At 35.9% G+C, this 21,584-nt stretch overlaps 2 long non-coding RNA genes and 1 pseudogene across 3 annotated transcripts in view; 1 reads left to right on the forward strand and 2 right to left on the reverse strand.

Moving 5' to 3' along the window:
* LOC140637915 (uncharacterized) overlaps positions 1-17,057 on the forward strand; it is a 28,978-nt gene extending 11,921 nt beyond the window's left edge. Inside the window, exons 2-3 of the long non-coding RNA XR_012035010.1 lie at positions 12,118-12,180; positions 16,608-17,057. This is a non-coding gene — a long non-coding RNA (uncharacterized lncRNA). The remainder of the gene's footprint in view (positions 1-12,117; positions 12,181-16,607) is intronic.
* A 460-nt stretch (positions 17,058-17,517) lies between these two features.
* LOC140637741 (small ribosomal subunit protein eS12-like) lies at positions 17,518-17,912 on the reverse strand (annotated as a pseudogene).
* Positions 17,913-19,727: 1,815 nt separating this feature from the next.
* The window catches only part of LOC140637914 (uncharacterized), a 29,108-nt gene continuing 27,251 nt past the window's right edge, over positions 19,728-21,584 (reverse strand). For both annotated transcript variants that reach the window (XR_012035009.1, XR_012035008.1), the window contains one exon: positions 19,728-19,904. This is a non-coding gene — a long non-coding RNA (uncharacterized lncRNA). The remainder of the gene's footprint in view (positions 19,905-21,584) is intronic.

The raw sequence follows: 21,584 nt of genomic DNA on the forward strand, positions 1-21,584 counted from the left end.
TCACGCCCTGAGCTGCAGGCGGCGCTAAACCTCTGCGCCACCTGGGCTGCCCTTTCTTACACTTTATAAAATAATTTTTTCAACTCTTCCCATTCTTTTTTTTTTTAACATTTATCTTCATCATTATTAAAGCTACTTTAAAATCATTTAACTCATATTTTTTCAGACACATCATTCTTCTGTCAAATAATTTGAACTATTTAAAATATCTGTGGGATACCTGGGTGGCTCTGTCAGTTAAGTGTCCAACTCTTTCTTGGTTTTGGCTCAAGTCATCACCTTGTAGTTGTGAGATCCAGCTCCATGCTCAGCATGGAGCCTGCTTGAGATTCTCTTCTCCGACTTGTGCATGCGTGCTCTCGCTATCTCTCTCTTAAAAAAACTAAAACTAAATAAAATGTCTGTAAGTTGTTCTAAAGTCATACATCAAACAATGAAACATTTATTCAGGAAGATCTCCTACAACTCTGATGAGAAAAGCTGAGAATCTATGGCACCTGACCCAGAACATACTACTTCCCCATTCCCAGTTCAGTTTGACAAAAGTTCCACTCCTGGTGGGTATGGCGAACAAGATGTGACTTGTTTTTCCCTCACCTTCCAAGCAGATATAAAGTATCTCACTGGTAAGGGCAGGCCACCAATATTTCTCATCCCCTCCAACACTGAGTTGCAGAGACTAAATTCCTGGTTAGTGTAACAAAAGCTGGGGGGCTCCCAATCTCCACCCAACCCTGCTTTTAGAGTGGAGGCTTTAGCCCAGACATGGCAGGCTGAGAACACTTGGCTTGATCACCCTCACTCTGGCTCACTTATAGGGTGGAGTTTCCATGTTGGGAGTGGAAAGTGAAGAACACCAGGGGCCACCATCCCTGGCCAGTAAAGGGCACAGAGACTTTTGTCCAAGGAGAGAGGCAGTCCATAAACACAGAGTAGTTTGAGGCTCTCCCCAAAGGGACTGACTTTATTTAAAACAGAGTGTGAGGAAAAGTTCAAGCCTAAAAACTTGAAGAAAACTTATTGCTAGCAGATTGACATTATGAGAAATACAAACAGAAGGTTTTCAGGCAAGAAGCAAGTGACCCTAGGTGGAAAAACTAACAACATCAGTCAGGGAATATGTAATTATAAAAGACAAAATAAATGCATATTATCTCTCTTTTCTTAACTGAGTTAAAAAGCAATTGTATAAAATATGTGTATAATTGTAGAGTCTATAGCATATATAAATTTAACATATTAATAGAGCAAAGGAGCTAGATGGGTGCAGAGCTTATTGAAATAAAGACAAAACACCAGACATTGACTTGAATCCATAGGAATGAATAAAGAGAACTGGAGATTGTAAGTAAGAAAGTTAATATGACAAGTCCTATACATTTATACTTTCTCCCTCAGCTTTTTTTAAGAGACACAAAATTATATAAATTAATAATTACAGCAATGTATGGTTGGGGTTGTAATATACGTAGGTGTAATATGTAATATATATAAAATAGTAGGAGGAGGAAGTAGGAGTATAGGAGTAACAATTCTATTGGGCTAAGTTAGCATAAATTCAGGCTTCAGGAAGATCTATATCTCTCCCTATTTATATCTATGTTTTTCTTTTTTTTTTTTTTTTTTTTTTTTTATATCTATGTTTATATGTGGTTAGCCCTGGAGCAGTCATTAAGAAAATAATACATCTCAAATCAGTATATTTTCAACTTAAGTAACTGTAAAAGAAGAACAAACTAAATCCAAAGCAACAGAATGGAGAAAATAATAATGATTTCTTGGTAAATGAATGTAATAAAGTCAAACTGGCCGAGAAAAAAGGATGGAAGACTCAAATTACTAAAATCAGGAATGAAATACAGAATATTACTATTTACTTTCAGAAATAAAAAGAAAGGTAAGACAATACTATGAACAACTGTATGCCAACAAGTTAGATTAAAAAAATGTATCAGTGCTGTGGCACCTGGGTGGCTCGGTGGGTTAAGTGGCTGACTCTTGATTTTGGCTCAGGTCATGGTCTCAGGGTTGTGAGATTGAGCCCCACATCAGGTTCCCCGCTCAGGGCAGTGTCTTCTTGTCCTTCTCCCTCTGCTCCTCTCGCTGTTCACACATGCTGTCTCTCAAATAAATAAACAAATAATCTTAGAAAGAAATGAAAAGAAAGATGGACCAGTACTTAGAAAGACACAAACTACTTAAACCATCTCAAGAAGAAATAACTCATCTGAATAGACTAAAGTAGACAATAGATTGAATTACTGATAAAATTCCTCACAAACCTGGCAAAAGAAAGAAGAAAGTTACCCAACTTCCCAAAGGTTATTTTACCATATGTATTTTCCTTCTCTCCCTGAACTCTTTGAGAGTTAGTTATAAATGTAATGCCTCTTTACTTCTAAATAATCCAATGTGTATTTCCTAAAAAAATGATCCTCCAGAACCTTACTATCTCTTTAGGCATGTACTTTTTTTGGTAGTTACTGTTGTAAGAAGCTGGAATCCTGTTTCCCATCCCCCTTGGAAGGGACCATTGAATGTCTGAACAGACATTTCAGACCAATCATTGCAAATGTAAAATAGAAGTGAAGCTGTAAGAAATGAGTAGCTGATGTCTCTTATCCACATATCTATCTTTTTTATTGTGAAATGATGGAAGTTTGAATCAAGACTGTGGCATCCTTTGGTGCCATTCTTTAAGCTTTTAAAGTGAGGGATTAGAGTCATTCTGTTGGGACTACTTAGGCCTGTATTTGTCCCTGAGCTTATGAATAATATTCAAATTTTAAAAATTGTTCAAACTACTATGAGATCCTAACTAGTCTATTCTAGAACTAAAAGTTTGTATATGTTGTTCAGTTAGTGAATAATTTTCATCAGGACATTACTTATGACATGTTGTTTCCAAACTGAGTAAAAAAAGAACCCTCAAATTTGATGAAGACTCCACGGAGCATAAAAAGCTTTGGATTTACTTGAATTCAATGTAAATCAAATATGAAAGTATTTACTAATGTCTTGAAGAAACTTCACTATTATTTTGAATGAATTGTTGCAATTTTTCCATTTTTGAATGAGGTTTTCTCTACTGGACATCATGAGGAAAAGTGACTTCCTACAAATGTCGTGGGAATCTTCAAACTATTTGCTGGACTTAATCTCCTTTTGCATGACTACTTGGAAAAATACTAAAAAAAATTTAAAAACACAACAAATGTAGTATCTGTATCCCAAATAGATTATGATGAATTAGTCAAAATAAAAGGAAAACAACATAAAGTTAAGTGTTAAGTAGAGTCCAAATGCTACTCCATTATTGTAGATTTTCCATGATTTTGACAAAGACCGATTTTGTCTTTGTTTAATAGCTAAACTGGCGATGTTGTGTGTTTAAGTTATTGCAGAAAACCGTGAGAAATTTGTGGGTTTTTCCCCCAACTGCAATAGCTTATCTATGACTATTCAACAAAATAAAATATATTTTGGTGATTTTAACTTGCCACTGAACAGTATTTGTGGGTGATAATATGAGTATGTCATATAACAATGCAGCCATATAAAAAGTAAAGACAAAGGGCTGCATGCACACTTTATAAACATTAATAAGTAAGTAGAATGTGCTATCTCCACAGGAGCTCATTACCTTTTTTCCTTTTTTGTATATTTTATTTATTTATAAGAGACACACAGAGAAAGGCAGAGACACAGGCAGAGGGAAAAGCAGGCTCCATGCAGGGAGCCCGATGTGGGACTCGATCCCGGGATCACACCCTGGGCTGAAGGCAGACCCTCAACCGCTAAACCACCCAGGCATCCCATCATTACCTTTTTTTCATCAGAGGATAAACTGATCTTCTAGTACCTGAAGTTATTAAACCCTAAAGTATCTTTCCAGGTATACTTTCTCTTTGGGTTAGTCTTGTTTAGTAGAAGGAATATTTTAGGCACACAGTTCAACTTTGTTTAATAGCCAAAGCAGGATGCCTCCTTTTGGTTATAACAAGGGAAATCTAGAATGAGTGGTGGCAGAGGGACATGATGAATGTCAATTATGGTCTATGACAAGTTGCAGGACTTAAAGTTTGTGGTGTGTACAAAGTCATGTGTATTAAGTCCTTTATAGAATTGTAGCTAGTCACCAACTTGAAGACATGATGATGGATTGCATTTAATGTAAGGCACAGTAAGAATGGTGTAAGGGGTAAATCATTTTAGATGCTCCTGGTGCACTGACTCGAATCTTCTCAGTTTCACCTCTGATCCCAGCTTTGGCTGTAGTGGACAGTTCAGGGAAGGCCTGAAGTCACCTCAGGCTGATAGCATCTTGCTTTCATATGTATAAAAACCATGTCCTCACAAGAGATTACAGGGGTTATAGGATTGGGCTTTCTCCCCAATAACTTCCCTCTCTTGGCCTCTCACAAGTGCTGCACATGACCTTTCCCTGGAGCCTTGGTACCTGCTGTTTCCCCAGATAGGTTTTTGTTTTTGTATTTTTTTAAAGATTTTATGTATTTATTCATGAGAGACATGCAGAGAGAAGCAGAGACACAGGCAGAAGGAGAAGCAGGCTCCCTCTGGGAGCCTGATGTGGTACTAGATCCCAGGACCCTGGGATCACTACCTGAGCCAAAGGCAGATGTTCAACCACTGAGCCACCCAGGTGCCCTCACCAGATAGGTTGTAATTAAATTTCATTTATTCTTCAGCACATGCTTATGATGTAGGTATTGTTATTTACATTTTACAGACCAGTAAATACAGCTTAAAGTTTATTTATTTATAAAAATCAGTTAAGAAAAATATTTATTTATGTTGTCTTATAATTACATAATTTAATAGTGCTCTCTTTTCAGGTGCATTCATATTATTATCTGGTCTCACTTTCAGTCCGAAGAATTTCTTTTACTATTTCCTGTGATATGGGTCTGCTAGCAAAAAACTCTGTTTTTATTTGTCTGGAATTTTTTTAAAAAGTTTTTATTTGTACACCTGAAACACTGTATGTTAACTAACTGACCTTTAAAGATGTTTTTTAAAAAGCAGTTCACCAGGCCGCAAGATCCTGACAATTGAGATTTCCTCAAGTGATGAGTCAGCATATTAAAAGAGGAAGGTAAAATTAAGTTCATCCATGGCCCTGCATTTGCAAAAGTGGCTTGGAACACTCTAGGGCTGTATATCTCTCCCTTTATCCTCACCCTCTACGACAGTCTGAGTATTCCTTTAATCAAATAAAAGTCTCTGGCTTTCAATTAGGGATTTCTTGTCTCAGTTAAGGACAATTGAAGGTATTTTTACTGAACACAGGTTCAGTTGAAATTGAAAGCAGAAGCAAGCTCTTAGTTTCTCAGAAATAGGCTAGATGTTAAGAAAAAGCTCCTTCCTGTGTAGTTGTGTGCAGTTTTTGTGCATGTGGTTTATATGCCAGTCTTGAAAATTTTTCTAGGGACTTTTTCTTTTAAACATTGAGTGTGAAGAAGCTTTATTTCCTCATTTTCCAGTGTACTTGGAGCTGCAGCCTCTACGTATTCTAAAGGACACACACACTCATATTTCCGACTCATTTTCTCTCCTTTCCCCTGTAATCCGTTTCACCCTTCTTTATATTCCCCGTATGAATGAGACCATATAATGTTTGTCCTTCTCCAATTGACTTACTTCACTCAGCATAATACCCTCCAGTTCTATCCACATTGAAGCAAATGGTGAATATCAGAGAGGGTGATGGAATATGAGAGACTCCTAACTCTGGGAAATGAACAAGGGGTAGTGGGTGGGGGTATGGGGTGACTGGGTGATGGGCACTGAGGGGGGTACTTGATGGGATGAGCACTGGGTGTTATACTATATGTTGGCAAATCGAACTCCAATAAAAAAAAATCAAAAAAATAAATAAAATAAAAATTTCTAAATAAATAAAAGATCAAATTAATTTGTATGTTAGTATTATTACATTAAAATATATATGTATATATATATATAATATATATGTTCATTTAATGGTTTCAAATGTTATCCAGAATTATAGGTTTAGAATGTTTTTACATTAAGCTCTTTTCACATGGAGAGCTCCACACAGAACATTTTAGAGTACTCAATAACAGGAGTTCATTTATTTAGTTGGGGTCACTGAGTCTCATATACAACAGGAGACAAGACCAGCAGGTTAGAAAAACAACTTTCAGTGTGTGTGTGTGTGTAGACATAGAGAGAGTATATGTAAATTCCATTCTACTCTCACTCCAGCCCTTGGCAACCACCATTTCTACTTTGTGTCTATGAGTTTGACTACCATAGATATCTCATATAAGTGAAATTATAAAGTATTTGTCTTTTGTAATTGATTATTTCATTTAATGCTTTCCTGGTTAGTCCTTGTTGTAGCATGTGACAGATTTCCATTTTAAGACTGAATAATATTCCATTGTATAGATAGACAACATTTTCTTTGTCCATTCATCTGTCCATATGGACATATGGGTTGCTTCTACCTCTTGACTATTGTGAATAGTGTTGCAATAAATGTGGGTATGCAAATATCTCTTCAAGATCTTGCTTTTAGTTCTTTTATATGCATACTCATTAGTAAAATTTCTGAACCATATGGTTAATTCTATTTTTAATTTTTTGAGGATCCATCTTAAAGTTTTCCGTAGCAAGTGCACTGTTTTTCTTTCTTTCTTTTCTTTTTTTAGAGAGTGAGAGAGAGAGAGAGAGTGCATGTAGAAGGGGGAGGGGCAGAGAGAGGGGGAGAAAGAGAGAGAATCGTAAGCAGACTCCATGCTCAGCATGGAGCCTGATTTGGTGCTCAATCTGACAACCTTGAGATCACAACGTAAGCTAACATCAAGAGTTGGATGTTTAACCAACTGAACCACCCAGGTGCCCTCATTTTCTATTTCTATCCACATTATACAAGAGTTCCAATTTCTCCATATTCTCATAAATACTTGTTCTTTTCTAATTTTTTGATAGTGGGAATTCCAATATGCATGAGATAATCTCTCATTATATTTTTGATTGCATTTCTCTAGCGATTAGTAGTATTAAGCATTTTATCATATGCTAGTTGACTATTTGCATCTTCTTTAATGAAATGTCTGTTCAACTTTTTTGAACATTTTTTAAACTGAGTTTCTTCCTTGTGTTTGTGAGTTGTAGAAGCTCCCTGTATATTCTAGACATTTGTCCCCTATCAGATATATGATTTTCAAATATTTTCTCTTATTCTTTTGCATTGCTTTTTCACTCTATTGGTTGTTTCCTTTAATGCACAGAAGTTTTAAAGTTTGATGTAGTCCTGTTTTTTTCTGCTTTTGCTTTTGTTCCTGTGATTTAGTATCATATCCAAGAAATCATTGCCAAATCCAATGTCATTAAGTTTTCCTCTATGCTCTCTTCTAAAAGTTTTATAGAGGTGTCTTCAGCTCAGGTCTTGATCTCAGGGTCCTGGGATCTACCTCCATGTCTGGCTGCCTGGTTAGCAGGGAGTTTGCTTTTCCCTTTCCTTCTGCTCCTCCTTTTTCTCCTTCTCTCAAATAAATAAACAAAATAAAAAAATTAAAAAGTTTTATATTTTATATTAGTTCTTTAATGCATTTTGAGTTAATTTTTATACCTGTTTTAAGGATCCAAATTTATTCTTTTGGATATGGATGTTCAGTTTTTCCAATATCATTGGCTGAAGAGACTGTCCTTTCCCCATTGGGTGGTCTTGATAAGCTTGTTTAAAGGTCATTTGAAAAAAAAAATAAATAAAGGTCATTTGACCACATATGTGAGGGTTTATTTCTGAGCTGTCTTTATGTCTATCTTTATGCCAGTACCTGACTGCTTTAATTACTGTAGCTTTATAATACATTTTGAAATAAGGAAATGTGTGGCCTCCAACTTTATTCTTTTTTTTTAATTCCAAGACTGTTGGGGCTATTCCAGTTCCTTGAAAGTCCATATTAATTTTAGGATGCTTCTTATGTTTCTGCAAAAAAATGTCATTGGGATTTTGATAGGAATTGCACTGAATCTGTAGGTCATGTAGCATAGAACAGACATTTTAACAATATTGTCTTGTAATTCATAACATGGGATGTCTTTTCATTTATTTGTGTCTTTAATTTTTTCAGTTCAGTTTTATAGCTTTCATTGTACAATGTTGTCTTCTTTTAATTTTATTATTTTAATAATTTATCTTTATACATAATTTATATTATATACATTTTAATATATATGTTTATGTTGCAAAAATTATTTTAAATTTCAGGAATAAATTTAACAAAATGTATAAAGAATATGCTGCAATATATAAAATATTACTGAAAGACTTAAAAGGGCTAACACACTGTGGGACATATGCTGATGAATTGGAAGAACTATTTTTTGAGTGTTATTTCTCTGTATATTTATATATTTCATACAATTCCTAGTTCACATATGTAAGGAAAACTGATTCATGACAACTATAGCAAAAAGACAGTCTTCTCAAAAAATGCTGCTAGGTTAATATTACATACTCATGGGGAAAAAAAACTTGATTCTTACCCTCTGACATTACAAAATTGATTCTAGGTGGATTATAAATCCCATTGTGGAAGACAAAACAATAAAATGTTTATAAGAAAATCAAAGAGATTATTTTCATGTCCTCCAGGTCAGGCAATTGGAAAAATAAATCAATAACTTGTAAACAAATAATTGATAAATGTAACTATGTTACTATTAAAAACTCATGTTCATTCAGACATCACTAAGAGAATTAAAAAGCAAATTAATACTAACAGAAAAAATATGGAATATAGGTTATATAAAGTAATCTCCAAATCAAGAAGAAAAAAAAAAGGGACAGACAACCCATTAGGCACATACGCAAGAACACTGAATAGGAAGGTATGCAAAAACTAACAAACATGAAAATGCACTCAAACTTCCTAATTATCACTAATTAATAAAAATTAAACCCACGATTAAAATCATACACTTACTGTAATGACTAAAATTTACAAGTCTAGCATTACTAACTGATGATAAGAATGTAGAGAACTGGGAATTTTACACATCATTTATGACTGTATAAATTTGGACAATCACATTGAAAAACTGATATTACCTATCATAAAATAAGCAAACAGATACCCTATGAGCAAAGAATTTCACCTTGTTATATGCAGAAATATTATTACTGAATCCAATAATTTGGATGATTTTTATTTTTTATTTTTTTTATTTTTTTTTTTTAAGTTTTTTTTTTTTTTTAAATTTATTTATGATAGTCACAGAGAGAGAGAGAGAGAGAGAGAGGCAGAGACACAGGCAGAGGGAGAAGCAGGCTCCATGCACCGAGAGCCCGATGTGGGATTCGATCCCGGGTCTCCAGGATCACGCCCTGGGCCAAAGGCAGGCGCTAACCCGCTGCGCCACCCAGGGATCCCGATTTTTAAAAAATATAATGTTGAACAAAAGAGGCCAACATGTGATGAATCATTTACATAATTCAATTTATGTAAAGACAAAAACCAGACAATAGCCATCTATGGTGTTAGAAGTTGTATAAAAGTTTCTGTGTTAGTTATCTGTTACTGCATAACAAATTTTCCCCAAATTTAGCAGCTTACAATAACAATATTTATAATCTCAAAGCTTCTGTAGGTCACAATAATCTGGCTATGGTTTAGCTGGGTCCTCTGCTTCATGTCTCCTATAGGCTGTATTCACAGTGCTAACTGGGGATAGTAGTCAACTCAAGGCACAATTGGGAAAGAATCACTTCCTCAAATTACTTCCCAAAATCACTGATGTGGTTGTTGTCAGGGTTCATTTCATTATGGTTTGTTAAACTGAAGATCTCAATTCCTTGAAGGTTGTTGTCTGAAGGCCATCCTTAATTCATTATCATGTGGGTCTCTCTACCATGGTAACTGGCTTCAACCATGTGAGCAAGCCAAGAAAGGGAATGAGAAGGATGGGAGGAAAGAGAGAGAGAAAAGAGAATGGAGGAGAGAGAGAGAAGCAATAAGAGAGAGAAAGTAGCTATCAAGGTGGAAAGCAATCTTTTGTTACTTAGTCATAGAAATTACATCTCATGTTTACGATATTCTATTCACTAGAAGCAATTCACTAGGCTCAGCTCACACTCAAGGCAGAGGCAATTGACAAGAGTGTGAATAATAGGAGGCAGGGATCGTTGAAAGCCAGTATCAGAAATTGCTTTCCACAGTTTCTTTGTGGAAAAGGGACGGAGTGGAAATCTAGAGGGTGCTATGACTAAACTTCTGGGCATATTTGTAAAATCCTATTCCTTGACTTACATAATAGAACAAAGACATGCTACTTTTTGAAAATCTCCATAATATTATAATCTGGTTATTATTCTTTATGTATATGAAATTTTGATTAATTTTTAAAAAACAAAAAACCCTAGGACTAAATTAGGTCTAGAAAGGTTAAGACTGAACATAGTTGGCAAGTTAAGAACTTAGTATAGAATTCTATGTGAATGATGATATGGACATGGATTAGAAAGAGTGATTTTGTCTGACTCTAGATGTTTGTCAAATTTAGAGTTCACAGGTTTTGCTGTTGGACTAAATTTGAGGCCTGAGAAAAAAAAATAGGAATCAACAGTTTAGCGCCGCCTTCAGCTCAGGGTGTGATCCTGGAGACCGGGGATCGAGTCCCACATCGAGCTCCCTGCGTGAAGCCTGCTTCTCCCTCTGCCTGTGTCTCTGTGCCTCTCTCTCTGTGTGTGTCTCTCATGAATGGATAAATAAAATAGTTAAAAAAATAGGAATCAAAGATAGATTAAAGTGGTCATTATTCACCAAGATTGAGAAGATTGTGGAAGGATTACATTTAGGACCACAGGAGACAATCAGAAGTTTTAGTTTGGATATGTTAAGCTTGTAATAATTACAGGATGAGATATGGGGATGTCAGACAATGAACTGAATTTATAAGTTTGAAACACATAAGTAAAGTTAGAGCTGGAAATACAAATTCAGGGATTTTATTATTTTTTTTAAAGCAGGCTCCACACCCAGGGTGGAGCCCAATGTGGGGCATGAACTCACAACCCTGAGATCAAGACCTGAGCTGACATCAACTCCATCAAGAGTTGGAGTCTTGGGCAGCCTTGGTGGCTCAGCGGTTTAGTGCCATCTTCAGCCCCGGCTGTGATCTTGGAGACCCAGGATCAAGTCCCACATCAGGCTCCTTGCATGGAGCCTGCTTCTCCCTCTGCCTGTGTCTCTGCCTCTCTCTCATGAATAAATAAATAAAATCTTAAAAAAAAAGTTGGAGTCTTAACTGGCTGAGCCAACCAGGCTCCCCTTGGGGATCACTTTTATATATTTACCTCAGCCATGGCAATGGAGCACAAGAAAAGAAAGATTTCAAACAGAAGAGCCACAATATTTGGAGATTAAGACAGCAGAGCAAATTCTAGGGGCACATGGGTGGCTCAGTCAGTTAAGCTATTGATATTTTTTTATGTCAGCTCAGGTTTTGATCTCAGGGTTGTGAGTTCAAGCCCCACATTTGGCTCCCCGTGGGTGTGGAGCCTACTTTTAAAAAAAGTAGAGTGAGTCTAGAAAGAAAACTGAATAAGACTGTGAAATAAAGCAACATATAGTATATAATAGAAAAGAAGCCAGAAAATTGATTGTTTGATGAAGCAACATAGAGAAGGTCTTGAGAGGAGCTGATTGCATGGGGTACTCAAAACTGAGATAATGGAGAAGTAGTAATTTCTGGTAAGAAAATGTGGATAACATAAAATGGCAGAAAAGACTCAAATATGAGGAGGTGCAGGAACTGAAAGATCAGGGCATTAGATGCTTGTGTAATGGATCTTTAAGGCCCCAAAACTTGCAATGGGAGTATTAGTGGAAAGAGAACAGCTGGTGCTAACATCCTTAGTGAAGGAAAGGATTGGGAGATCAGGATGCCTGGAATAAGGAGTAATTAGCATAGTCCAATGACACTAAATATGTTTTGTTTTTCTTGTTTGTTGTTTGTGTTCTTTTGGTGGTGGGGAGGAAATGAAGGGTTAATGAAAGAGGAGGAATGATCTGGAAGCCAAAATGAGGAGTAATAAGGTCATCTAATGTACTTCATTTCCAGCTCTGTCAAATTAGGAAATGTGGAGAAAGAAAAACTTGAGGAAGGTGCCAACTTACCAAGTAGGTAAGCCTATTCAGCTACTCATTAGTTTTACAACTGAGAATTAATTGAGATGATGTGTATAAAAGTCATATAATGTCATTATGGTCAATATTAACATTTAAAAATTAGTACCTCTTTTATTTAACAATTAAATAACAAAGACATTTTTCTCAACTTGATAGATATATGACCCTTTGGGTTTTCAGGATACAAAATTTATAATAATGCTTAATACTTTATGTTATTATTAGTACTTTACTTAATTTCTCTCTTCATTTTCATGCCCTCTTGTAAAATATCGAATTAGGATTAGAATATATACAATGATCTTACTGTGGAGCATTATTTCAATGTTAAATAAAAATGCCTTAAATATTGTTAGTCCCATGGCTTTATAGATGTTATATCCTAATCAAATGACTTACCCATTTTTGTCCAATGTTTATACAGTGTGAACAGTGCAGAGGCACAGGGAAGTGAGCATTTTACATGTTTAAATTATCTGCTATTGGAATTTTATCCTTATACAATGTTGGGTGATTCAGCCAGGAAAACAGAGCCACCACCAAGCATTATAGAGAGAATCTGTTTTATGCAGGAAGTATGTGACTACTCAGGACAAATAATGACAACTTAATGACAAAAGGGTGTAGGGGTATGAAAGTCTGGAAAGAGGAGAGCCAGGAGAGAATGGAGATATAAATACTAACCACTATAATCTAAAGCATTGGTGAGGGTAGAAAAACTGTTGTTGTGGGGAAGTCTGAGTTCCTGTGCCATTTGTTCAAAGTGATCCTGGACAAGTCTGCTGAAACATCACATCTGACTACCACTGTGTATGAAGCCACAACTGCCCGAGAATAACTGCATTGTCTTTACTTGTATCTTCCAAATCTCCTTCAATACTTTCATCTAGAATATATAAAGAATAGACATTTTTCTAAAGAAGATATATAAATGCTAGTACACATGAAAATATGCTCAAAATCATTACTTAAGAGGGAAATGTAAATCAAAATCGCAATAGGGTACCATTTCATACCCACAAAGGTGGGTAAACAAGATGACAGGTAACAAAAAGTGTTGGCAAGCCTCTGGAGAAATCAGAACCCTCCTACACCGCTGGTCGAGATGTAAAATGGTACAGCCAATTTGGAAAACAGTTTCACAGTTTCTCAATTCTGCTTCTAAGTATATACTCTTGACAAAATGAAGCCAGTCACAAAAGACCCATTAAATTCTATTAATATGAAATATCCTCAGCAGGCAAATCCATAGAGACTAAAAAGTTAGTTGGTTACTTAGGTTATTGAGCAGAAATACTGTTAATGGATACTGGGTATCTTTTAGGAGTGATGGAAATTTCCATAATTGATTGTAGCGATGGTTGCAACAACTCTGTGCATATATTAAAAACCATTGGGTTGTACCTTTTGAATTTGTGAATTGTATGTATGTGATTTATATTCCAATAAAGCTGTTAATTATCTGTTTAAAAATGTTATGTGACCTGCAATCATGTATAGTGCCACCTCTTTCCACGTCAGCTCCTCTTAGTTCCATTTTTCCTTGTGTCACATGACGTGAAATTTGCTATGGAATTTTTGGGTATTTGCTAAGAACGGCTGAGGTTAAGATACATTTAATTTGGGTCTAGCGGGATATGTATGTATTTTGGCTTGCAATTACTTTCATAAATAGCTACCTGTCATGGTGCAGTAATAATGGCTTGTTGGGAGTTTTCCTACTGCTGATCATGAATCATGATGTAATGGTGTAGGGATAGAGGCCACATATGGGATCACATCTTAAGGTCTTCAGCACCAGTATATGTTTATAGTGGATATAAAACACAGTTTGTAGTGCAAAGCACCAAAGCTAGTCTCTGCAAACATTTTCCAATCATGAGTTGAATAATCTTTTAAATGAGGAATTCAGTTCTCCAATTTATATGGTATTTGTCTTGCTTTGACTGGCTATTTTCCTTAGCATTATACTCTCTAGCTCCATCCACATTGTTGCAAATGGCAGGATTTTATTCTTTTTATGGCTGAATAATATTCCATTCTATGTATATACCACTTCTTTATCCATTCATCTATTGGTGGATACTTACATAGTTTGGCTATTGCAAATAATGCTGCAGCAAACATAGGGGTGCATATGTCCTTTTGAGTTAGTGTTTTCGTATTCTTTGGACAAATGGCCTGTAGTAAAATTACTGGATCTTAGAACAGTTCTATTTTTAATTTTTTGAGGAACCTATACTATCTCCCACAGTGGCTGCACCAGTTTGTGTTCTCACCAACAAACAGTGAAAGAGGGTTCCTCTTTCCCCACCTCCTTACAAACACTTGTTTCTTGAGTTTTGTATTTTAGCCATTTTGAAAGCTGTGAAGTGATATTTCTTTGTGGTTTAGATTTGCATTTTTTCTGATGATAAGTGATGTTGAGCATCTTTTCATTGTCTGTTGGTCATCTGTATTTTTTTTTTTTTTTGAGAAATATCTGTTCATGGCTTCTGCCCATTTTTAAATTGGATTATTTATTCTTTGGCTGTGTTGAGTTATATCTCTTTATGTATTTTGGATACTAACCCTTTATCAGATATGTCATTTGCAAATATCTTCTCGCATTCAATAGGTTGTCTCTTTTTTTGGTTGTTTCCTTTGCTGTGCAGAGGCTTCTTATTTTGATAAGTCCCAATAGTTTATTTTTGTGCTTGTTTCCCTTGCCTCAAGAGACACATCTAAAAAAATGTTGTTATAGTCAATGTCTGAGAAATTACTGCCTGTGCTCTCTTCTAGGATTTTTATGGTTTTGCGTCTCACATTTAGGCCTTTAACACATTTTGAGTTTATTTTTGTGTATGGCATAAGAAAGCAATACAGTTTCATTCTTTTGCATGTAGTTGTCCAATTTTCCAACACCATTTGTTGAAAAAGACTATCTTTTTCCCATTCATATTCTTGCCTCCTTTGTCAAAGATTAATTGACCATATAGTAGTGGGTTTATTTCTGGACTCTACTCTGTCCCACTGATCTGTGCGTCTATTTTGGTGCCAGTACCATATTGTTTTGATTACTATAGCTTTGTAAAATAACCTGAAATCTGGAGTTATGAGGTTTCCAGCTTTTTCTTTTTTTCTTTCAAGATTGTTTTGGCTATTTGGGGTCTTCTGTAGTCTCATACAAATTAGGATTGTTTGTTCTAGTTCTGTGAGAAATGCTGTTGTTATTTTGATGGAGATTGCATTAAATGTGTAGATTGCTTAGGGTAGTATGGACATTTTAACAGTATCTGTTCTTCTAATCTATAAACATGGAATGTCTTTCCATTTCATTGTGGTATCTTTAATTTCTTTCATCAATGTTTATAGTTTTCAGAGTACAGATCTATCAACTCCTTGATTAGGTTTATTCCTAGATATCTTACTGTTTTTGGTGCAATTGTAAATGGGATCAATTTCTTAATTTCTCTTTCTGCTGCTTCATTATTGGTGTACAGAAATGCAAGAGATTTCTATATGTTGATTTTATGTCCTGTGACTTATTGAATTCATGTGTTAGTTTTAGCAGTTTTTTTGTGGTCTTTAGGGTTTTTCTTCTCTTACCACCATACTCTTCTGTAATAAGACTTATTGGGATGGGTTAAATAGGTTATGGGGATTGAGGAGTGCACTTGTTGTGATGAGCACTGGGTGAAGTATGGAAGTGACAAATCACTCTATTGTACACCTGAAACTAATATAACACCATCTGTTAACTAACTGGAATTAAAATAAAACTTTAAAAATGCCTTCCTAAAGTAACAGAATGTAATAAATGTCAGTTTGATGGAACTGAAATTACATTATTTGATGCCCTACACATTTTTTAAATTAATAGTAAAGTCTACCTTTTTTTTTTAAGTTTTAGGTTTACAGAAAAATAAGCAGAAAGTAAAGTTTCCATATATCCCTTAAACCCTCTTCACCTCCCAAATTTCCCCAATTATTTACATCTTACATTGGCATGTACATTTGTTATAAATCATGAGTCGGGGGATCCCTGGGTGGCTCAGCGGCTTAGCGCCTGCCTTTGGCTCAGGGTGCGGTCCTGCAGTCCCGGGATCGAGTCCAGCGTCGGGCTCCCGGCATGGAGCCTGCTTCTCCCTCCTCCTGTGTCTCTGCCTCTCTCTCTCTCTCTCTCTGTCTATTGTAAATAAATAAATAAATCTTTAAAAAAATAAATCATGAGTCACTGGTTTATAGATTAGCTAAATTCCTATTAGAGTTCACTCTTTGCATTGTACATTCTATAGGTTTTGACCAATATATAATGACCATTATAGTATCATACAGAATAGTTTTATCTCTCTGTATTCCACCTATTCATCTCTCTCTCTCTTTCTCTCTCTCTCTGAGCCCCTAAGAACCACTGGTATTTTCATTGTTTTGCCTTTTCAGAATATCTTATAGATAGATGACAGTGGGCCTCCTGGAGAGGCTCCCGCAGAGGATCAACGAGCGGTCGCCCTACTACCTGGGCCGAGACTACCTGGAGACGCTCATGGCCAGCCAGAAGGCAGCCGACTGGATCCAGATCAGTGAGATGCTGCTGGGACCTGTGCCACCCAACTTCGTCTTTCTGCCAAAGCACAAGGCCAACGCGTACAAGTAGTCACAGGGTGGGAGAGGGCGTCCGAGGGCCCAGCAGGGCCTCTTACTGCAGAAGAAGACAATAAATTTTATTTAAAAAAAAAAAAAAAAGCCTTTCAAACAGGCTTCTTTTCATTTAGCAGTATGTACTCAGCCCCATTCATGTGTTTTCGTGTCCTGATAGCTCACCTCTTTTTAGCACTGAATATCATTCCATCGACTGGATATATCACAATTTGTTTATCTATTCACCTGCTGAAGCATATGTTGGTTGCTTGTAACTTTTGGTAATTATTCATAAAGCTACTTTCAATATATGTGTAGGTTTTTGTGTAAATCTAAGTTTTCAACTCATTTTGGTAAATAACTATAAGCATGATCCCTGGATTGGATGGTAATAATGGTAAGCTTGGAGAGAAACTACAAAAATGTTGTCCAAAATGGCATTTTGCATTCTCACGGCAATGAATGGAAGTTATTACCACTTCACATCTTTGTCAGTATTTGGATTTTAGCTGTTTTAGTGGGTATTTAGTGGCATCTTACTGTAGTTTTAAGGTGCAGTTCTCTAATGACATATGATGAGGAGCATCTTCTCATATGCTTGTTTGGCATCTGTGAATCTTTGGTGAGGTGTCTGCTCAGATCTTTTGCTCATTTTTATTTATTTTATTATTTTTTATTTTTTTGAGGAACAAAAACAAAGTTTTTTATTTGTTCATATCCTGCATTTGAAGTATTTCTCAATAGCATTCTTCACCTGAGACTCTGCCATAGTTCTTAACCACCACACAACTGCAACCAACAACTTTATGGGATTTTTCCCTCTGTCAGTTTTATAGAGGCCTACCCATTCCCTTAGTTTCGTGTTGTCATCAATCTTGATTAGACTGATTTGGTGTTCAGCACAAAGGGCCTCCACCAACTTTACATACATAGGCTCATCACAGTAGGATGCAAGCACACAAAGATGAGCTTGGCACTTGTCTAAGGCTTTGGCAGCTTCATGAATTCCATGTGTTAGGGCTTCATGGATGAGGCCAGTCTTCAGCACCTCTTGTAAAGCAGTATTAACGTCCATTACACCCCAGCAGCAATGCCTTCCTAGGCCATGGCTGTCGATTAAGAGTGTAGCCAAATCTTGACCGCACCTGAGTCTCTGCTTCCACGCAACTTGGTGGTCGCAGGGAAAGAGCTTTTTGCCCATTTTCAAATTGGGTTGTTTTCTTATTCTTGAGTTTTAAGAGTTGTTTGTATATTTTGGTTACCAGTTCTTTATGAGATATATATTCTGCAAATATTTTCTTCTAATGTGGCTTGTCATTTCATTCTCTGAATAGTGTCTTTTGAAGATCAGAAGTTTTAAATTGTAAAGTATCAATTTTTTTTTTTTTATCATGGCTTGTGATTTGTGGTTGTTTATCTAAAAAGTCATCACCAAACCTAAGGTCACCTAGGTTTTCCTCTATGTTATCTTTTAGGAATTTTATAGTTTAATGTTTTACATTTATGTGAACATATCTATGATCCATTTTGAGTTCATTTTTCATGAAAATTATCAGATGAGTCTAGATTCTCTTTCTTTTTGGTATATGGATGTCCAGTTGTTCCAGTAGTATTTATTGCAAGGATTATTCTTTACCCATTGAACTGCTTTTGCTCCTTTGTCAAAACACCCCATTCTAGATTACTGTAACTTTATAGCAGGTCTTAAAGTTGGGTAGTTTTAGTTTCTGACTTTCTTCTCCCTCAATATTTGCTGTTTGGTCTGGGTCTTTTGCCTCTCTGTATGAACTTTAGAATCAATTTTTCAATATCCACAAAATAACTTGCTGGAATTTTTACTGGGATTATACTAACCTCTAGAACTGACATCTTGACAATATTGAGTGTTCCCATTCATCACATGGACTATCTCCCTGTTTATTTAGATTTTCTTTGTTTTCTTTCATCAGAGTTATTTTCTTCATATAGATCTTGTACTTTTTTTTTCAGATTTATAACCTAAGTATTTTCAGAGGTGCTAATATAAATGGTATTGTGTTATTAATTTTAAATTCCAAGTGTTCACTGTTGATAATAAGCAAAAAATTGATTTTTTTGGTAAGCTTTGTATCCTGCAACCTTGCTACAATCACTTATTAGTGCCAGGAGTTTTGTTTTTGTTGATTTTTTGAGATTTTCTATGTAGATAATCATGCCATCTGCAAAGAAAGATAATTTTATTTCTTCCTTCCCAATCTATATGTCTTTAATTTCTTTTTCTTGTCTTACTTCATTAGGACTTCTAGTATGATGTTTTATAGAAGTGGTGAGAGCAGATATCATTGCCTTATTCCTAATCTTAGTGGGAAAGCATCTAGTTTTTTACCATTAAGGATGATGTTAGCTGTAGGTTTTCTGCAGCTATTCTTTAAGTTGAGGCAATACCCATTATTCCTCATTTGTGAGAAGCTTCATCATGAGTAAGTGTTGGATTTTGTCAAATGCTTTTCTTTTTCATTAATTGATATAATTGATGATTTTCTCTTTAGTTTAATGACTTGAGTATAACCTAACTCTCTAAAAGCTGGTATGGCACCTTGCTTTGGAATTAGTTGTTATTTAGTACCTAGTGTTCTCAGTCTGGGACTTTTAGTGGACCTCCCATAGGAAGAGCCCCATTTAGCATCCTGAAACATATGAAGAAGGAGCTCCAAATCAATGATATCCTGATCTGCATGGGGTTCCAGAAAATGCAGGCTTTAAAGAGTTTCAGGTCATCAATCTATTTAATGCAATTCTTCAGCTGATAAAAATCTGGGGATAAAGGAATAAATAATTTTAGAGTCAAAATTTATAGCCTTATAATATTTTTGAACAAAAGAAAGAGGTACTAGCTACTGTGAAAGCTAAACACAACAAAACAAATACTCTGATATTGTTTGGATTAGGAAAATTTATTTTAAAAAAGAAGAAAGAAGAAACTTTTACAGTACAAATTTGAGCCAATGAATCAGCTTGGTGAGATAGCTGTAATAAATATGTCATCTTGTCTATAATCAGAGTAGGCTGAGCCAGTTGAGAGAATAGCTGCCCTTTGTTCAGCAGTTAGTATTTTTGAGCCTGGAGAGAAGGACAGAAATTAAAATATGGAGATTTTTATATTTGTATGATTTATATCAAAAGGATAGAAGCTTTCCTCTATGACCTGGGTTCTGGATGCTAGCATTAAATATTTGTGAATGTGAAAAAGACAAAAGGATTACTAATGCCATTCTCTTAAGAGGTCCTGATGTCCCTCTGTTAATTTCCCTTAGCACAGGTTCAGCTGACTGTGACTTTTCCTCCATTCCACCCAGAATTGAGTATGGTTTGTCTCACGATACATCTTTGATGGTGACTACAGCCACTTCCAGTATGTACCATCCTAGTTTTTGGCCATTCCTCAGCTTGCCCTGAACCCCCACCCCCTTTTTAAAAAAGTTTTTATTTATTGATTGATGAGAGACACACAGAGAGAGGTAGAGACACAGGCAGAGGGAGAAGCAGACTCCCTGTGGTGAGCCTGGTGTAGGACTCAATCCCAGGGTCCCTGGATCCCAACCTGAGCCAAAGGCAGACACTCAACCACTGAGCCACCCATGTGTGCTGCCCTGACCCTATCATTCCAGGAACAGATTCAATGCCTGGCAGTGAGGCTAACTAGAAAGAGCATGTTTGCCCTTGACCCAAAGATCTAATCTGTGAAATTAAAATAATAGTTAGCTAGTTTGGTCACCCTTCATTGTCTATGATATCTGGTTCAAGATAGCAAATATCTAAACGAGTAAATTTTTGTCAATCTCTACTTTTGTAAGTATATTTTATATATATCATCAAACCTTTTGAGGATATTTCATTTAAAGTTAAGGAATTTTCAAATTTGAGATTTTGTCATTAGCCCAACCAAAGTCTGCAGACAAAAGCTATTACTTTACATTTTGCCCATTTGTTTTTATTATATACTGTCCAGTCCTTCAAAACTAGCATTTCCATTGCTTCTATATATTGAAAAACAGAGAAAAGCTCTCATTCTTGGCTAATCTGCATCTTGAAAAGGACAAATATTTTACTATTATATAAGATGTGATAACTACTAAAATAATGTTAAAAATTAAGTACATAGGGGGCACCTGGGTGGCTCAGTTGGTTAAGTGTCTGCCTTGAGCTCAGGTCATGATCCCAGAGTCCTGGGTTAGAGCCCTGTGTTGGGCTCCCTGCTCAGCAGGGAGTCTGCTTCTCCCTCTCCCTCTGCTCCCCTGCTTGTGCTCTCTTTCTCCCTCTCTCTCAAATAAATAAATAAATAAAAATAAATAAATAAATAAATAAATAAATAAATAAATAAATAAATAAATAAAATCTTCAAAAAATGCTTAGTTGGATGCAAAAGCAACAATTATATCCAGAAGGATTTTAGATGGCTTCACAGAGGAGGTGCCATTACTGCTAGATCTTGAAAGAGGGCTCAGATCGCAGCAAAGAGAAATTGGAGGAAATGTATTCTAGACCAAAGGAAGGGACTGAACAAATATACAATGGTAGTGAGCAAATGCTAGGAATTAGCTGGAGTTCACTATAGCCATAGGTTCATTAAGGATGAGGCTGATAGATGAGTTGGGACCTGAGTTATGGAATTTATTTCCAAGGCATATAGAATATAGAGGCTTTGAAGGTTATTAGCTGTGCTCAGAACAGTACTAAGTTTCACATGCTGACGGCAGGAGGAGAAAGAGTAAAGTGAGGACACTGGAGACAGAGGTCACT

Source organism: Canis lupus, chromosome 8, assembly GCF_048164855.1.
Source record: "Canis lupus baileyi chromosome 8, mCanLup2.hap1, whole genome shotgun sequence".
In the NCBI taxonomy this organism is placed as follows: domain Eukaryota; kingdom Metazoa; phylum Chordata; class Mammalia; order Carnivora; family Canidae; genus Canis; species Canis lupus.